Source organism: Macaca fascicularis, chromosome 4 (genome assembly GCF_037993035.2).
Source record: "Macaca fascicularis isolate 582-1 chromosome 4, T2T-MFA8v1.1".
NCBI classification, from domain to species: domain Eukaryota; kingdom Metazoa; phylum Chordata; class Mammalia; order Primates; family Cercopithecidae; genus Macaca; species Macaca fascicularis.
In genome coordinates, this window is record NC_088378.1 from 141,194 (window position 1) to 158,623 (window position 17,430).

The 17,430-nt window shown below is 51.2% G+C and overlaps 1 protein-coding gene and 1 long non-coding RNA gene across 2 annotated transcripts in view; both read left to right on the forward strand.

Annotated features, from left to right (window-relative positions):
* LOC141410199 (uncharacterized) overlaps positions 1-17,430 on the forward strand; it is a gene marked incomplete at its 5' end in the record, with an annotated part of 195,210 nt that overhangs the window by 44,870 nt on the left and 132,910 nt on the right. The window lies entirely within an intron of this gene.
* Positions 9,606-17,430, forward strand: part of LOC135970487 (uncharacterized) — a 29,759-nt gene continuing 21,934 nt past the window's right edge. The window contains exon 1 of the long non-coding RNA XR_010586135.2: positions 9,606-9,850. This is a non-coding gene — a long non-coding RNA (uncharacterized lncRNA). The remainder of the gene's footprint in view (positions 9,851-17,430) is intronic.

Here is a 17,430-nt window from a genome sequence, read left to right on the forward strand (position 1 = left end):
CGGACCCTGCTGCTGCCTGTGCCAGACAGGTCTCAGGGAGGTGCCAGCCAGGGGTTATGCATGGCGGGGCATGGGCATCGCTGTCCGGATTCCGTGGCTGCCGGTTTCATTCTCTCGCTGTTTGTCCCCCTAGCAAGACTCATGAGGTTCCTTGAGGACAAGACCCCCTCCTGCCACCTGGTCTGTTTCCTGAACGTTCTCTGCACGAGTACAGCCCCGGGATGCAGCCCTCGGGAATCAGGGTGGCGGCCATAGTAGGGCGGGTCGCTCTGCTGTGCACCATGATGGATGTTAACCGCTGTGCTTCACTTTGGGGACGTGTTTAAGTACAAAAGTAATTTTAGAATTTCACCATTATTTCAAGACAGCTAAGAGCCTATTAGCACAGAATCCCTGGTCTGAATGAAATCAAACGGTTCTTATTAATTATTCATGATGCTACGAATATGTAGCCTTATTTTTTATAATTGCCAGTCTGTATAATTAACCTTTCATTTGGTTAAAGTACTTAACACTAAGTAGAGCTGTAATTTCAACTGTTTATAAAGCATATGGAAGAATGTTTAAATGTTTAATTAGAACCACTTATTTTAGTTTCATAGAGAATTTTTTTTCTTGTCAACGAGGGTCTTTAATTATTTAAACCAAAAGAGAAAAACAGACCAGAAAAGAAGAACAACTAGTAAAGCTCGGAACTGCGAAGATGGCATCATTCCGTTAGTCTCGGGTTTTGCTTCCTGGGTTTGTGACGTGGTCAGAGTCCTTGTCTTTGATTTCCTAACACAAGTTGTTAAAGTTGGAAGTGAGTGTGAAATTGAGTTAGTCTCGCTTTATTCTTTCACGGATGAGAAGTGAATTATCTTCAGCAAGGTGGGTGCAGGCGTGGTCCCCGGGGGGTCACTGTGGTGAACAGGTCGCCCTTGTGGGGAGCCAAGTTCGTCATCACTGGGACAGAGCCCAGGACACTTCCCCAGCTGGCCAGCCTCTTCCTAGAACCCCACACATTGCAAAGGATGGAGTCTAGATCTATGCCATAAAGAAACGAGGGTGGTTACAGAAAGCACTACGATCTCAGCTGAGTGGCTCTGAGCACCCCAACGTTGGGGCACCTCAGCATCCTGTGTGGCTCAGGCTGTGCCCAGCAGGGAGGCCGGGCCGATCGAGCTGCGGTCTCCACCCTGAGAGTGAGGGCTCCTTCCCCCAGCGGGGGTTAAAGCATCATGTGTCCACCTGTGCAGTGGCTGGTCCCAGTGGCCCTGGAGGGCTGAAACCCTGGGTCCCGCCACTGGTCCGGGGCATCCGTTTCCCCTTCCTGCAGTTCCTGTGTCTGTGTGTCCAGGGGGCTCCGATCCCTGTCTTAGGACCATAGCTGAGGGGTCAAGTTCACCCGCTTTGGAGCTGGCCCGGATCTTGGTTCTGTGGATCCTCACTGTGTGGCTCTGGAGCAGTTCTGTCCTCAGGAGATGGATCCTCACAGCCGCCTCTTGGGGCCATGAGGAGAATTAATAGGACGACCCCCGGGTAGCTGCTCAAAGCCCTGTACGGGGCCAGCCCTGTGTCTCCACCAGTTCCTTTGCTCTGTGCTTCCCCCCACTGTCACATCACCAGCCTTTATTTCCTTTTCCTTGGACCCAGACAGCGAATGCTCCGCTGGTCTTGGCAGCCCCTTCTCTAGTCTGTCCTCGAATCACTTCCTGACGGACAGCCATGAGTAGCCATCGGCGTGACCAAAACCCCACCAAATAGAACCCAACTTTCCTATTAAGCTGTACAGAGCTGTCCCAGCCCCACTTCCCACAGGCTGGCCTCATTCACCATGGGATCCGTGGTTCTCACCTGGGGCTGGGGGTGCCCCTGGCATCTGGTGGGGAGTGTCAGGGATGTCCCTCCAGGCCCAGTACAGTCCCCCAGCCGGTGGCCAGCAGACAGCAGCACCCAACCTGATGTCCCTGTGGCTTCTGGTTCCCCGAGGCTGGCTGTGCTTTGCTACCTCTACATGCTCTCAGACGGGTGCCCTCTCTCCACCTTCACTGGTAACTGTGTTCCATCCATTAGAGCTCAAAGCACTGCCTCCCGGCAATGCAGCCCCTTCTCCTGGCCTGCCGTCTGCCTGTGCCCCACGGTCTGTACCGTGTCCTCACGGACCGATCAGAGCGAGGCTCCCAGGGATGGAGAGGTTCCTGCTTGTGTCTGCTTGTGTCTCTGTCCCACCTTCTCTGGACCTGGCACCGTGGCCTTTGCCGACAGAGGTCTTGGGTTGATTGTCAGCGAAGCAGACAATCTATATGGCTCTAAATGGCTGTGAACATGCTTGATTGGATTATTTTAAAAATAGTTGTATATGTAAACATTTGAGTGTGACACAGGTGGATTTTTGGGCTAATGGTCTTGTTCTTCAGGGAGTAACCACAGGCCCGTCCACAAGGACCATTTCCAGCTGATTTATGGAACGCTGTTCTACCTGGTTAATTTTCAACATTATCTCAGCCTGAGAGGTAGGTCAGCATGTGACGAAGTTCACTGGTTTGAATCCTAATCTGCTCCTTAGGAGCTGCACCTTCCATGCCTTCGTTTCTTCCTTGGTTAGGTAGGGAAGGTATGAGCTACCTCAGAGTTGTGAGTGAGGCCTGCATCAAGTGACCGCATTAAAGTGACAAGGACTGCACCCGGAGTGTTGATATTTAAAGACCTTTAAACATCGCGATGCTGCATTTTGGTACCCAGGTAAAATAGCAAAGTTATTTCAGATGAAGACACAGACCCTCCGTGAGGTGGGGGGCTGATGGCAGGAGGTGGACCACCGACCCTGTAACGAGGGCGTGGTCTGTTCGAGGCTGAACGAAGTGCACATCATTGCATGTACCACGGAGGTCCCTCTCGTGAAGTCCTGGAAGGGTCCATGTGGCTGAGCCGTGTGGTCTGTCTATGACGTCCGGCAAGAGCAGAGCTTTCGGGTGCAGCCTTGCTCTTGTGCGCACAGCCCTCAACGGTCTCAAAAGTCTGAGGCTTAAAGCAGGCTTGGGGTTTCCTTACACCTCCTGGACATCTAATTTGCCTGGCAAACATGTTTTTCTTGGGTGTAAAGGTGAAGGAGTGGGTGATTCTGGTGAAAGTGTACTAATTACTGCACTTCTGGGTCAGTGGCGCTTGGTTGAAGACACTATCTGCCCTGGATGGACATCTCTGGGGTGGTGAGAACCGGTGGCTGGATGTCGCGGGGTTGCCAAGAAGATGCCAATTTTTTCCTTTTTCCTGAGTAACAACACCCTACTTTGTTTAGGGAAGCAGCACACCCAGCTGAAAATCCAATTCTCTTGTACGGCGGAGCGGCTGGTGACACAGATCCAGATGCTGGGATGCTGATGGGGGGTCCTGGAGTGGGAGGTGTCAGGAGGCTTTCCCGACCCACAGCAGCCCTGGGCCCTTGTCCGGCCTTCTTGCCCGGGACATGACACCTGGAGGGAAAGCAGCTTCGGGGGCCCGAGGGCCAGAAGGCAGAGTCCTGGCGTGTGAGGCAGGCCTGGGCCAGGCTCCTCGGAGGATGTCACAGACCTGCTGCCCATGCAGGGACCACCCACCTCTGACCCCCACGCAGATTTTCCTCCGCAGCCTAGTGAAATCCTGGTACGGCGAGTGAGGCAGTCAGAGGCACCTTTTGTGGAAGGAGGACAAAGCTGAAGAGAAAGAGGTTTTCCTAAAGGCACAAGGCGCTGATTCTGTGTTAAGGATAATTCCTAGGAGTGTGGTTGCTGGTGGGTGGAAAACTGTAGCCAGAGAATAAGTGGGAGTGGCACTTGCTGGTATTTAACTGATTCGTTCATGAATGGTCCAAACAGTTCCAGTGAAAAGAACATTTCGGACACAGAAGTTTTCATCCTGCCTGACAATCAGCGTGACCGTGGGCTCTTCCATCCTTCCTGGGCGACAGTGAGAGGGTCTCAGGCCCTTCCGGCCCTGTGCTGGCATTTCCCCAGGGTGTGTGCCCCATCCCGAATAGGCTGGAATGCCTCTGGGTGCAGCTGAGCCTCTTGAAAAGGGAAGAGATATGATGTGCTCTGGCTGAACAGGAAAATGAGGGAGGACAGGGAGAGGGGCCTGGAGGTGAGGAGGATGGTGAGTAACACTGGGGACAGAGGACGTAGGGTAACACCAGGGACAGGGGGACGGAGGGTAACGCCAGGGACAGGGGCATGGAGGGTAACACCACTTCTCCAGGTGCCTTTGGGGGATGCTGCCACCTCTCGCACCCCAGAGTGAAGTCAACAGGATTCTGTCCCGAGGAGCCCCAGAGCCTGGCAGCTGGGATTGTCGCAGTATGAACCACTATTCACTACCTCTGCACCCTGGGACAGGCTCCCTGGTGTTTCCACCCTGGTTTCCCATCTGGACAGTGGGAACCTGAGTGTCCCAGAGCCCAGCTGTGCCCAGAGCCCTGGACTCGTGTGTCGTCGGCACTCATTAGCGTTTCTTTTGTTGTGGTCCGTGGACGAAGTGGCTCTCTCTTTGTGTGTTCACAGCCCTCCTGCTCACTTTACCTTCTGGGAACACTTTTTACATAGCCTCGTATGTGGGGAGGACTCGAGTGATTAATCGAATGTTTCATCAGGTGCAGTTCTTCTGTTTCCCAGTTTTGACACAACATTTGGTGAAATTTCCAGGGACTCCTGTGGTCAGCCTCACGGTTTCACTCTGTCACTTTCTAATGCAGTATTCTTTGGGAGTCTTTTCAATTAAGCGCCATCATTTAAAAATAAGTTTTATAATATGCAGTTTCAGGTTAATTCTTTACCTTTGTGTCTCAGGCAGTAGCTACCTACCTGTGAGTAGTCACAAAGGTTCACACAGTTTTCTCTAGCCATCCCTGGCTCGTAGCTCAGCAGGTCCCTTCAGATGAGTCAGCCAGCTGTGTACCTGCATGTTCAAGATACTTGTCAGGGGCCTTCCTCAGAGCAAGACCGACGCTCACCTCATCCTTGGGACTTTGGAGCCCGCCCTGGAGAGACTCCAGCCACGTCCAAAGGGGCCGTCCGGGTCCCACAGGCTGGTGGGAGTGACTTCTGAGCCACTCCAGACCACACTTTGTGTTCCTACACCTCACAAAGCCACTTAAAGTGCCATGTTCTGGTGCTGTGTGCCTCATCAGTGTGCCACACAAGCCTGCATGGGGATCTGAGTGGGCGCTGCCTTCCTCAGGCTATGCTTGAGTTTTGGGGCAACTGGAGCACTCGTGGCTGTGATTCTCGCCACTGTCTGGGCTTCCCTAGAGGGTCTCACCCGCAGCCTGAGGACCACATCGGCAGCCACCGAGGAGCCGCCAGGTGCGGCGTTGGTCCCACTCAGTCCTTCTCGACTTTGGTGAGAGAGTAGACAGCAAAACTGCAGCTGGGAGCCCCAGGCCTTCTCTGCTTGGGGCCCTGGGACTGACATAGCACAGATCCTGCCATCCACGTGCTGGGGGCCCTGCCGTGCGGCTCCCTCCTCTGGTCAGGGGCTGCACCCTTGGGCTGTGCAGCTCCTGGTTCTCACACTCAGGGGCCCAGGGAGGGTGGTGGATGAAGAGAGAAGGAGAAGGGTGGCAGTTTGAGCCCAATTGTGTTGGCTTCATCTTCCGCCTCTTGTCCCTAAGTACATTGGCAAAGTTTTCCAGGTGAAAACTCAGAAGGGATTTTTAATGACTGGAATCTGTGAATTCCATGGAAGCCAAGTCTGTCCACCTCTTTCACCCACCTCATTTCTCCCCGTTGGGGCTGATTTTGGCAGCGTTCATAGGGGCAGGGACGGAAGGGGTGGGGGCCAGCTGTCGGCCCTGTGTCCCTCCCCTCCTCCCCTCAGCGCCACAGCATTTCGGTGTCATCCCCTTCCCTGCATGTGTCCTCTTGAAAACCAAGTGCGGCTGGAGGGAGATGCCTGTGCCCACTCCTGTGACCTTCCCGCTGGCTGCAGCGGCCCCTCGGCAGGCATCTTTGTGGTGCTGCCTCCGTGCCCCTCCCATCACCTGACGCTCGTGCTCCTGAATCTTCACGCGTGTGCTCTGTGCAGCCACCTCACGGGCTCCCTGGGAACGGAGACAGTGTCTCACACTGGTCAGAATGCTCTTCTCTGTCCACTGAATAGTCCAACACAGAATCATTCCTCTGTGATTATTTACGCTTTGTTATGTAGAACTGGAATAAAGAAAAAGTGAATTTAGACATTACAGCCATCAGGTTGAAGCTTAGTAATTGCATTAGGGAATTAAATGGAAGCATTTGAGCTGCTCGAGTTCTAATTCCACATCTTCGTATCCCCATCACCCCATACCCAGTGTCTAACAGAGCTCTTGGTCTAGGAGTTTCTTGATAAATGCTTACTGAATTGAACTGGACTGAGCTTAACATTCCCACCCAGAGTTAGAAGCCAGTCCCTGAACAAATTGCATTTAGAACATGAGTTTACGTTACTGTGGTAAGGGGTATCCTACACGTCATAATTCCTAGTCAATATCGGGTATTTAGTCAAATAGACTCAAGTATAGAGAAGCATAGGCCCATCTGGCAAAAGGGCAAGGCACGCTGCTTTAGGTCCAGGTCCCCAATATCAACTATGAAAATAAAACGTCAACTCCAATGACAGCCCTGTCCTCAGCTGGTCACTGTTTACGCTAACAATTATAAACAGCTTGAACTTGCTGTCCTGAGAGGCAACACACCCTCCATTCTCTCTGCAGTGTAGCTGCCTTGGTGGATGGAACATGCCCCTCCTCCCTCCCTCCCCCATCCCTCCCTCCCCCCTCCTCTCTCCCTCTTTCCCCCTTCCTCTCTCCCTCCTTCCCCCCTCCTTCTTCCTATCTTCTCTCACTTTTCTCCCCCCACCTTCTCTCCTGGACAAGGGGCAGAAGAGAGGAGACCTCCGGAATCTTCTGCTTCATCCAAGCAGCTTGGGGGCAGCATCAACAGCTGCAATTTGGCTGCCCCAGCAGGTGCCTCAGGGCAGCCTTTCTAATGGGAATCCTGGAATCATGTCTTTCCTTAATGTGTCCTAAAGGCTGGAGGACATGAAGTGAAACAATGCTCCATGCTCAGTCCTGTGATTTTGTGTATTTATTGGACTTACTTTGAAATTTAACTAAATGATACCCAAGGTAGAGCATGAAAAAAAAAAAGAAAAAACAGGCTATGGTGTTTGAAAAACAAACAAAACCGTTTGGTTTGTTGGTTTGTTCTTAGACTTTCACAGGCTCCTAGGTCACACGTTTCAGTTCTCAGCAAGTGACATTCTCTGCAGAAGCTGTGTCAGTCTCTTGTTTGATGATGTCAGCCACAGCAGAAAGAAGCACTCCGTAGGCCCCGTGCTCAGCACCTTGGCGTGAGCTCCTGCCATCTTCTGTTCATGCTCATCACAGCTCTGTGCAGTGGGCATCCTCCTGATCCCTGTGGGAGGATGGAGGATGGAGGCGGAAGGGTGAGTGATGGCAGGATCACATGAGGGGTCTCTCCGGAGGTAGGGAGGGGAACCAGCCCAGGACCTTAGTGCCCATCGCATCCTTCTTCCTCCTCCTCTGCCTCTCTGTGACTGTTTGACTCAGGCTGCAGGGACAGACACGAGTACGTGCAGAGCCTGTGTGCACCCCTGGGAATGTGTGCTCATATTGGCAGGGAGGGATGTGAGTGTGTACAGAGCGTGTGTGCACACCTTGGCGGTGTATGCTGGCGTTGGCAGGGACAGATGTGAGCGCGTATGAATGTGTGTGCACACCTTGGGGATGTGTGCTGGCATTGGCAGGGACAGATGTGTACAGAGCGTGTGTGCACACCTCGGGGTGTATGCTGTTGTTGGCATGGACAGACGTGAGCGTGTACAGAGCGTGTGTGCACACCTGGGGGTGTGTGCTGGTGTTGATAGGGACAGATGTGTACAGAGCGTGTGTGCACACCTGGGGGTGTGTGCTTATGTTGTTTTGTAACCGGCAAATACGTGGCCCGTTGCGTCGGGCGGCCCTGCGCCCATGCTGAGTCCGTCAGTGGCCCTCGGGTTGGGGTCTCCATCTGCCCAGACAGCACTCGAGTGGCTTGAGGTTTCAGATTCTTCCTCTACGGATACTTGGGCCTCCTCAGGACCAAACATCAGAACCAGCCAACTGCAAACTACAAGAACGTTCAAATGCATCTTCAGTAGGAAAAACAAAAGCAATTGGAAAAATTTTCCAACGTGACCCCGTGGTTAAGCCGTTAGATACTCCAGCCAACAGATTGAGTCACTTTAAAATTCACACCAATTAAAATGGTTGTGAGAGTCGCAGAGCTTTACCGCTAAACCTTGAAATAATTGAAGCATTCTGCTCCACTTGCTTACAAACTAGAGTTGGGGATACCTTTCAGTCCAAAGTAGCAACCTTCTAAATCCAGCTTAGATGCGAGGCTCCCACTGACACAGGAAGAGACAGTGGCCCTTGATTATTCTCCTGTGTTCAAATACTGTGTCATTTCTTTTTTTTTTTTTTTTTTTTTTTTGTATCCTGATCATCACTTCTGCTTTTCCAATTCAAACTAAAGGGAGTTTAGTTCTGTTTTGGAGAAGCTGTGGTTAGTGGTTTCTTTTCATGGTTTGCTTAATCTCTTAAGTCTGGTGCTTACTTTACCCAAATAGATTTTTCTTTAGTACGACAGTGCCTTAACCCAGGGCTTCTCCCTCCATATCTGCTCCCCAGGAGGCTCCCTAGGAATGGGTGCTGGAGATCCAGCCCCTCTCCATGTGCCGTTTTCTTTGAGTCCAAGGTAGCTTTGGCTCAGAGAAGAAAAGAGGCCTCCGGGTTAGGTGCCTCTGACTGCTTGCTTGTGAAATGTTTAATGATAAGGCGACTTCCAAACTAATTTACACATTGATAGTTGTAGCTTGAAGTATCACCGCAGTCATAAGAACAAGAAACACTCCCATAAGGTAGATAAGCAGAAAAAAGCCATAGAAGTTTAATAAAGCGCAAATAAAATGGTGTTGTAAGGATGTCCAGTGGGAAATGCTCTCAGTCCAGCCCGATCCAGCTGTGGCGTCAGTCCAGCTGTGGCATCCTCCTGTAAAAACATTCAGCCACGTGTGGCCCTGATCGCAATCACTACTCTGAATTGTGATCCAGAATGTTGTGGGGGCCGATGCCGGGACTGTTCCAGCAGTTGAGTCTGATTGGGCGTCACGGTGGTGATGTGGTTAGCGCGGCCAGCTGGGCTGAGTGGTGGCCACCCGTGCACTCGCCACGTGCAGCCGTTATTCTGGTGATGGGGTTGCATGCGGAGCGGCTTGTCCACCTGGGCAATTAAAGTACTGAGAACCCAACCGCGGGCGGGTGCCTCCCGACATGGGAGCTGTCTTTTTTATCCAGGGCCCTGTGGCGCTGCAGACCCCTGCCGCCAGTCTGAGCTCACAAGGAGGTACCGGAGGGCTCTGCTGGGGCATGGAGGTCCCTGAGCAGGTGGTCACTTATTGCTTGTGGAGTGGTCCATGGCCTGTGAGTTTATTCTCGGGGTTTGTGTGGGCGAGGTTAACCAGTTCACAGCTGGGCACTTACCCCTTACACAGGTGACACTAGTTAAAGTGGAATCTATATTAGCTCACACGGGAGTGTGTGAGGAGCTGGGAGGGTAGGGGAGGCTTGGCCCTAGCACTAGATCCCGGTCTCCTGATGTTTCTGCGTCTTCCAGTTGAGGGGCCGTCAGAGCCGCTGTGGGTCCTGAAGACAGTGGGTGCCATATGGACCAGGGGATGCGGAAGCCTCTAGAGGCTGCGGGAGGCAAGGAGACGGTCGCTTCCCCAGAGCCAGCCCTGCCGCCACTTCGACGTTAGATGGTGGGACCTGTTTTGGACTCCAGCTTCCAGAAATGTGAGAAAATAAGTCAGTGTTTAGGGCGCTAAATTTGGGGTGATTTAGTGGAGAAATAGAAAACTAGCCCACAAAGGTGCACGCATTGAAATGTGCTCTGTCCAGGTGTTCACAGTGGTGTGAGGGGGATGGCATCGGGGTTCTGGGAACTGTGCAGTTTTACTGAAGGAAGGGGGCTCGCCACGCCTTTCCTCATATAACTGAAGGTATGTATGCCTGCCACACTGCCCAGGAGACAGGGACTAGAATTCTGACTTTATTTCTTATGGGAACCAAGCCACAGTCAGAACACGGTGAGGGCCGAGACGAGCTTCCTACAGCCTGAACTGGGAAGAGGAATCGCAAGTAGTTTGTGTTTTTCTACACAGACCTGTCCTTTTCAGGTTTTGTTAAGTTTTGGAAAAAGGGAGAAGCCAGGCACACCTCGGCGAGGGACAGTGTTTCTGGAGGTGGTGCGGCTTCAGCCTGAACGTGGCCGTGTGGTTGGGAGGCTCAGAAACTGCCCTCCAAGGGCACTCACCTATTCCTTATTGCAGTAATACCTCGTTTACAGAAATCCACAGAAATTACAGTGTGGGAGGCTTCTGGTCTGGATGGGTTTGTGTGGACCGAGGTCACGGGGTGTTGTCCCAAGTGCTAACCCTGATCTGGCAGAGGCTCTGTTCCCAAATAATTATTCCACAGTTTCAGAGCCTATATCTGAGTGATAGTCTTTTAACTTGGTTGCATAAAAGGAAACAAAGTATGTCTTGAGGGTCCAAAAATCCATGTGGTAATCATGGCTGTAAACTCATACCTGGGGCTTTGGGATGGAGTGAAAACCACCGTCACCTGGCGTGGACGCTGCGTGGTATTTTTAGCGTGGTGGCCTGCTCGTGCCTTGAACTCTATCTGCAGTGTGAGCAACAGCTGTGCATTTGAGAAATGTGGACAGGTCAGCTTGCTCCTCCAGGGGCCTGCAGGCATCCGGGTGAGGGGCCTGGGATGAGGCCACATCAATGGGAAGGAGCTTGGTGTCAGCAGATATGTCTGCCTCTACAGGCCCGCAAGCCAGCCAGAACCCAGTTTTCCTTTGGTCATCTAATGCCAGAAAAAACCTGTTTCTTAGAGATTCTCATAATTTATATTAATGAACCATTTCACCGTACATAAAATGTTATAAATGCATGAGGCTTTACAACTTGGCAGATGTGTAACTCACATGTCGTTGTATCAAACTGTTGAAGATATTTGTTTCACTTGAAGGTTTTTAGCATTTTATGTGCAAAGCAAATGCCAGTAGCATTTTGCAGGAGTATTTTGGAATTTTAAACACAGTGGGATAGTGCTGGGTCTCTGGGATACTGGTGAGGTGGACGTGACCTCAAGCTCTTGTAGCTTGCAAGCAGGATTGCTAAATTGTCACAACTGCAGTGCTGGAAAGTCAAAGTGGATTTCTGTAAATGAGGTATTAGTGCAATAAGGAACAGATGAGTGCCCTTGGAGGGCAGTTTCTGAGCCTCCCAGACACCCCAGGAGGAAGCGGGGGACGGGGGCAGTTACCCACCAGAACCTGGACGGTGAAGCTGGGTTTGCTGGTGGCCCTGCTTGGCAGGTCATTAAGTGCAATAAGAAACAGGTGAGTGCCCTTAAGAGCGGTTTCTCGGCCCCCTTCAGAACCGCAAGTGGAAGACGCTCCAAGGTGGGGGGTGGGGGTTCGGTTATCCACAGGAGCCTGGATGGTGGAGCTGGGTTTGCTGGTGGTCCTGCGTGGCAGGTCATTACATGTACTAAGGAACAGGTGACTGCCCTTGAGGGCAGTTTCTTGGCCTGCTTCGGAACTGCAAGTGGAAGACGCCCCAAAGTGAGGGGGAGCTGGTGGTTGGTTATCCAGTGGGGCCGGATTTGCTGGTGGCCGCTGCGTGGTAGGTCACTGCGTGGAGCGATGGGAGTGGAGTGGGAATAGAGGATGCACCCTCCACAGCTACTGCTGGGAGTTGGCTCTGGTAGCAGAAGGGGCATAGATAGAGGGATTCCCATCAGGGGCAACACGACTGGGGTCCCACGTGTGGTGGATGCCGAGGTGTGGCTATATGTAATCTCAGTCTGCACAGCCGTCCTGGTGAGTGGGTTCAGTTACCTTCCCATCTCACATTTGAGAAATCTCGGGGGCTCACATCACAGCTAGGTGGGTTGGAACTAATGTCTCAGGCAGGACGTTGGCCCCAGAGCCCAGATCTTACCCGCCCCCGCTCTTTTCAGTCCACCAAGCTTGTAGAGAGGGTTGTGTGGTGGTGGGTGGCGGCTGAGAAACCAACACAGTAGAAGGGGGGGAGGAACTAAACCAGGCAGGAGACACAGGCAGTGCTTGGGAGGTCTGCACGGGGTGTGGGTGTGGGAGACACCTCTGGGCCTGTGAACCCCGTTCTGTGCTCCTGGCTTGCCCAACCTTGGCCCTCAGCCACATGCTGCGTGCTTTAGGTGAAATCTCAGTCGCTCGTGTGGTGCGGGCATCTTTTCTCCCTGGCTTTGCCTCTCTTTAAATCACGGAGTCTCAGTGGGGATGGCGGGGCGGTTGGTGGTCCATGGAATTTGCCCTCCACCTCCCCATCCTTGTCCTGCCCTGTCTGGCCTGTTACCTGAATCTGCCTCTTCAGAGCCTGCAAATGAGTGGAGGCCACGACAGCCTCTCGCTGACCGACCTCTCAAACTTTTATTCATCAGAATAGTGTTAAATGCTGATTCCTAGGCACCCCATTGGACTCTACGCCTGCCTGGCATGGGTACTTTGGGGAAGGTACAGAGGGATGCTGGGCTGTTCCAGGGGGGAATTTGCATTGTTGAATGTCTATTGTGTTCCTTCCAGCACTCTACTTTCCACGCACACGTGGCATTAAACTTGGAAGACCTCTGGGTGCTGTGCTGGTGAGGAAGCCCCGGCTGGACGAGGGGCTGCTGGGGCTCGGACTTGATTCCCGGGCTGGGGGCTGGGGGCTGCGGGCTTATTCTCTTCAGTGGGCCTGCTGATGGGATGCCCTGAGAAGTCCTGCTGTGCACTCAGGGGAAGGTGCAGAGACAGGCTCAGAAAAGACAGACCATGGATTTAAAAATTCCTACTGGAAAATCTTTTATGAGCAAAGTAATTTGCATCTAACTGAAGACAATCATTGCTTGAATAATTGGTTTGTTTACAAAGTTGGTCCTATGAACATTAAAGTTTTCATTCATGCCTTACCTATAATGTAAATAGGAGCTATTACCGCAACTTAAATTAGCTTTAAATTTCGTATCAGATTGCAGTCCAGATTACAAATGGCTGCTTGATAATCTAATTGATAAAATGGAGGAATTTAGTGCTTGGAACCCAGAGTGAAGGGAACAGAATTGCTTTGGTTTCTCAAAAGCGTGTTGACTGAGTGGTGACCTGGGGTGAAGAGAAGTGGCTAGAGTCATTACACTCGAGGAGATGATCTGCCCCTGCCTTTCTCAGCTGTCTTCTGGACAAAACAAAGGGTGATAAATGGAAAAAATTCAGCACTGAGTTCGTCTATGCCCTGAGCTTCTCATACAGTCATTAATGGGCTGTATCTGTGAAGCCTCCATACAGGCACAAAGGAATTAGGCTAGAGTAAGGCGGCCGGCGACCTCTGGCGTCTGGACCGCGTGTCATTTCCTAAAACGCTTTTGGGTGAAATGACAGTCGCAATGTCTTGTTCAGAGGAGTGTAATCTCACGTATGAGATACAGATTTTAAACGATGGAGATTTTAAACACCAAAGCCAGGAAGCTTGGTGGGAGTGGCTGTCTTCCAAGTGGTTTTCTGTGCTGCCATGGATGAGGTGTGGATGTGTCATCTGTTGGTGAGATCCACTGGTGAAGGGGCTAAGCAAACCATGGAGGTCGGGGGTGTGAAGCTGCATCTCTTCTGGCATGCCAAGTAAATACATCTTGTAAAACTTGTGAATTTGACCCTGACCCTAACCCTAACCCTGAGTGTTGAAGTCTGGTGCAGTGTCTTGAGCCCTCTTCTGCATTGAGGGTGAGTGACTGTAAATGACCGATTCCTCAGTGGTGAAAGTTCAAATTTAGCTTCCCTGAGGAAGCCAGAGCTCAGTCACCCTTATCTCCATTGTAAACACTGCGGCCCCTACGCGGGTGGCTGCAAATTTCCAGGCCTTCCTTGGAGAAGCAGCCGTGAGGTGCTTGATTATTTGATAACATCAGCCACCTTCTGTCTTCTGTCTAATCACGGTACAAATGATTCTCCTACAAGGAAATGGATCTGGTTTCTTCCTGATCGTTGGAAGAAGCAGCCCGCCTAGGGACACCACTGTCCTCTGCACTTTCACAGCGAAGCCTGTGCCTGTCTCCAAGGAGTGTCACGTGTGTCGTGGGAATCGCTTCCTTAATTCTTCCTGCTTTTGATAGCTCGGGTAGCTCTGCCTGTTTCACCCGGGATGAGCAGCGGGTGGTCTCTGGCTGCTGTGGGACTAGGGCTTGGGGGTGCATCATCACATCCGGTGGCCTGTCTAGGTGGACATCATTGTCTTTTGCCTGTTGCCTGAGGCAGCTGTGATGCCATGGGGGTCATGCTTGTCAGGGCCAACCCAGTTCTTCCCGTGTACACCTCTCCTGCTGGAGTGCCTTTCCTTATAATGACTTGTTGAGTTAACGTGGAGAATGCAGAGAGGCTCTGGGCCTCTCTCTCTCCCATTCTTACTCCCTGGAGCTGTGAAGCCCGAGAAGGGAGCCCATAGCCAGAGGCTCCTTTAAATTGAATTAGAATAAAGATTTGATTACATAGCTAAACACATTTGAAAAGAACTTCACAGATTAAATTCCAGATTCAACCCTTCAGGCCCAGTGGCCACGTTTCGGGGCTCAGCAGCTGTAGGTGGCTGTTGTCTTTCTGTGTTGGCTGAGCAGATTGGGGCGTTTCCAGTTCAGCAGGCAACTCTCTTGCATGGCTCTGCCTGTGGTGAGGGCACCTAGGCTGGAGAGCCTCGTGGGGATCCCTTAGGCCTCTGGCTGCAGCCAGGCTGCACGGTTCCTGTGCCCCGGGTCCTCTGCAGGCCCAGATGGATCCCACCACAGAGCCAGCACTGCTAGACTTGGGTACTGTGTGCAGACAGCAGAGGGTCATGTCCGGGCCTTGCAGGGGATGGGGTGACTGGCCTCCTTGGCCAGGCTCCTGTTTCCGAGTCTTCAGGGGAAATGCATCCACCATCCACACCGTGCACCAGAGGAAAACTGCAGGCTTCTCTGTGGATGGTGAATTGAGATCATGCAGAGTGACTAGGTTTGGGCTCCTGACCAGCGTGGAACCTGATACCTTTAGGTGGAACCTGACATGCCTCCATGTGTACATGGCAAAGAGAATGCAGCATTGTCAGCTTGAATCCAGATGTGCTCCCGTTTTGAGGTGGAAGGTTCTGGGAGTATTGGCCATTGGTGATTGTGCTGCCGTGGAGGACTTTGAATGCAGGCACTGGTTTGGGATAACCCTGGTGTCCTGGTCCTGTATGTGGGCATCCCTGAATATCCCGGACTGGAGGAAGGCAGGGCAGATGGGAGGGTGACAAGAGGTGTCAGGTGTTTCCAGCTTTGGGGACTGATGCCATCAGATGGCCGAGATCAGGATGGTGGTGGCCAGGGACCAAAGCAGGGGTGCGTGGAAATGCCATGTTCCTCGGAGCATGGGGAGGACCTCTTGAACTCTATTCCTGGGCAACAGTTCTTCCATTCTCAGGAATCTGTGCCATTGTAATTGAGTAGCAAATTCTGTAATTGCTCTAATTACTTACTGTTAAGTCCCCATGCCAATTACCATAAATTAGCAACAGTGATAACAGTTTGCCTGGTCAAACCTTACCAAGAAAAACCAGTGGACCTAGTTTTAGTTGCCTCCAGTTCCCTCCAAATCAGATTCCTTAGCGGCTTGTGTCCCCACACTTGCTGCAGTTCCTCCTGGGCCTGGCAGGCACATTCCAGACATTCACATCTCAGCTCAGATGCAGGCGTGCACATTATTTATAGAAAATCGCACTGCGCTGTGATCGGCTTGAGCTGACGTTCTCTAGGTGGGAGGTGGAGGTTCAAAAGTTCTAATGGGATGAAATTAGAAATATGAATTTTAAAAATTCACGTGTTATGAACTCTGTTCAGTGATTTTCTCTGAAATGAGAGACTATTTGCAGATGAGGCAGTCAGCCTGCAGCTCTCCTTAAATCTGTCCTAGACCTCGATGCCATCCTTCAGCCTCTTCCTGGGTGTGGGGTGCTCTGCTTGAAGCAAAACCAAAGGAAAGAACGTGGTCTGCATCACTACTGCAGCCAGCTCAACGCGCACACCCACTAGGAGGGGCGTTTGATCACTTAACATTTTAAATGCATTTAACATTAAACCAGCAAGTCAGCCAGTGCTTTCTGTAAGCAAGTTGCCTGGCTCATGGGAACATGACACTTGACTTTTTGGAAGAGAGTACTTGCTTCTGTGGAGTCTCAATATTTGTCTCATTTCTTGAGACTCTGCTCAAAGTGATGAACGTGAGTAAATTAGGACTTTTTTTTTTTTTTTTTTTTTTTTTTTTTTTTTTTGTAAATTGGGCCACAGAGCTCTCTAGGCACAGTCAGGGGAGTAAACGGCTGTGAAAGATGCTGCCTGATGTGAGCCATGGCCAGGCACTTTGGAACCTGGGATCCCATCTCCAGCCTTTCAAAGGACACAGACGAATATAAAATGCAGATGGGAGAGTTCATAATTTGGGCATCTCTGTTCTTTTGAAATCAAAGTGTAAAGAAAAAGTTTTGCCTTGAGGTCTTAACCCATATTTGTTTTTCTCCTGAGGTTTTAAAATTTTCTTAACTGCTTTTTTCTCCCCCGATCCTTGGGGAACTTCTATCTTCATATCTTCTTAAAAGATATGGTTAAATTCAACACTGAAATATAAAAACATGCTTTCATATTTTTCTTTAAACTGATGTATCTGACATTGGTGAAGAACTGGGAGTATTGGTTTATTTTTATTTTTTTGAGACAGTCTTGCTGTGTTGCCCAGGCTGGAATGCAGTGGCACGATCTTGGCTCACTGCAGCCTCACCTCTTGGTTCACGCCATTCTCCTGCCTCAGCCTCCTGAGTAGCTGGGATTATAAGTGCCTGCCACCATGGCCGGTTCATTTTTGTATTAGTAGAGACGGGGTTTCAACATGTTGGCCAGGCTGGTCTTGAACTCCTGACCTCAGGTGATTCGCTCACCTTGGCCTCCCAAAGTGCTGGGATTACAGGCACGAGCCACCACACTCGGCCTGGGATATTCTTGATTATAATTGTAACATATCCCTTTAATAAAAACAAAACAGAACAACAACAACAACAAAACAGCTGTCTGAAAAGTCTCGAAATTAAAGAGCTCACTTGGTCGGGGATTTGGACACCAGTTGAATGGCCCAGCACACCATAGTTACATGGGCCACTCGGCCTGTTAGGTCCTTAGGGTATTTGAAGTCATATGGATATTTGCATTTCTGCCTCTGGATATAGTGTTAGTATTCGCCTAGTGTTTGAGGGCCAGGCTCAGATCCGGGAAAACAAGAGCCCCTG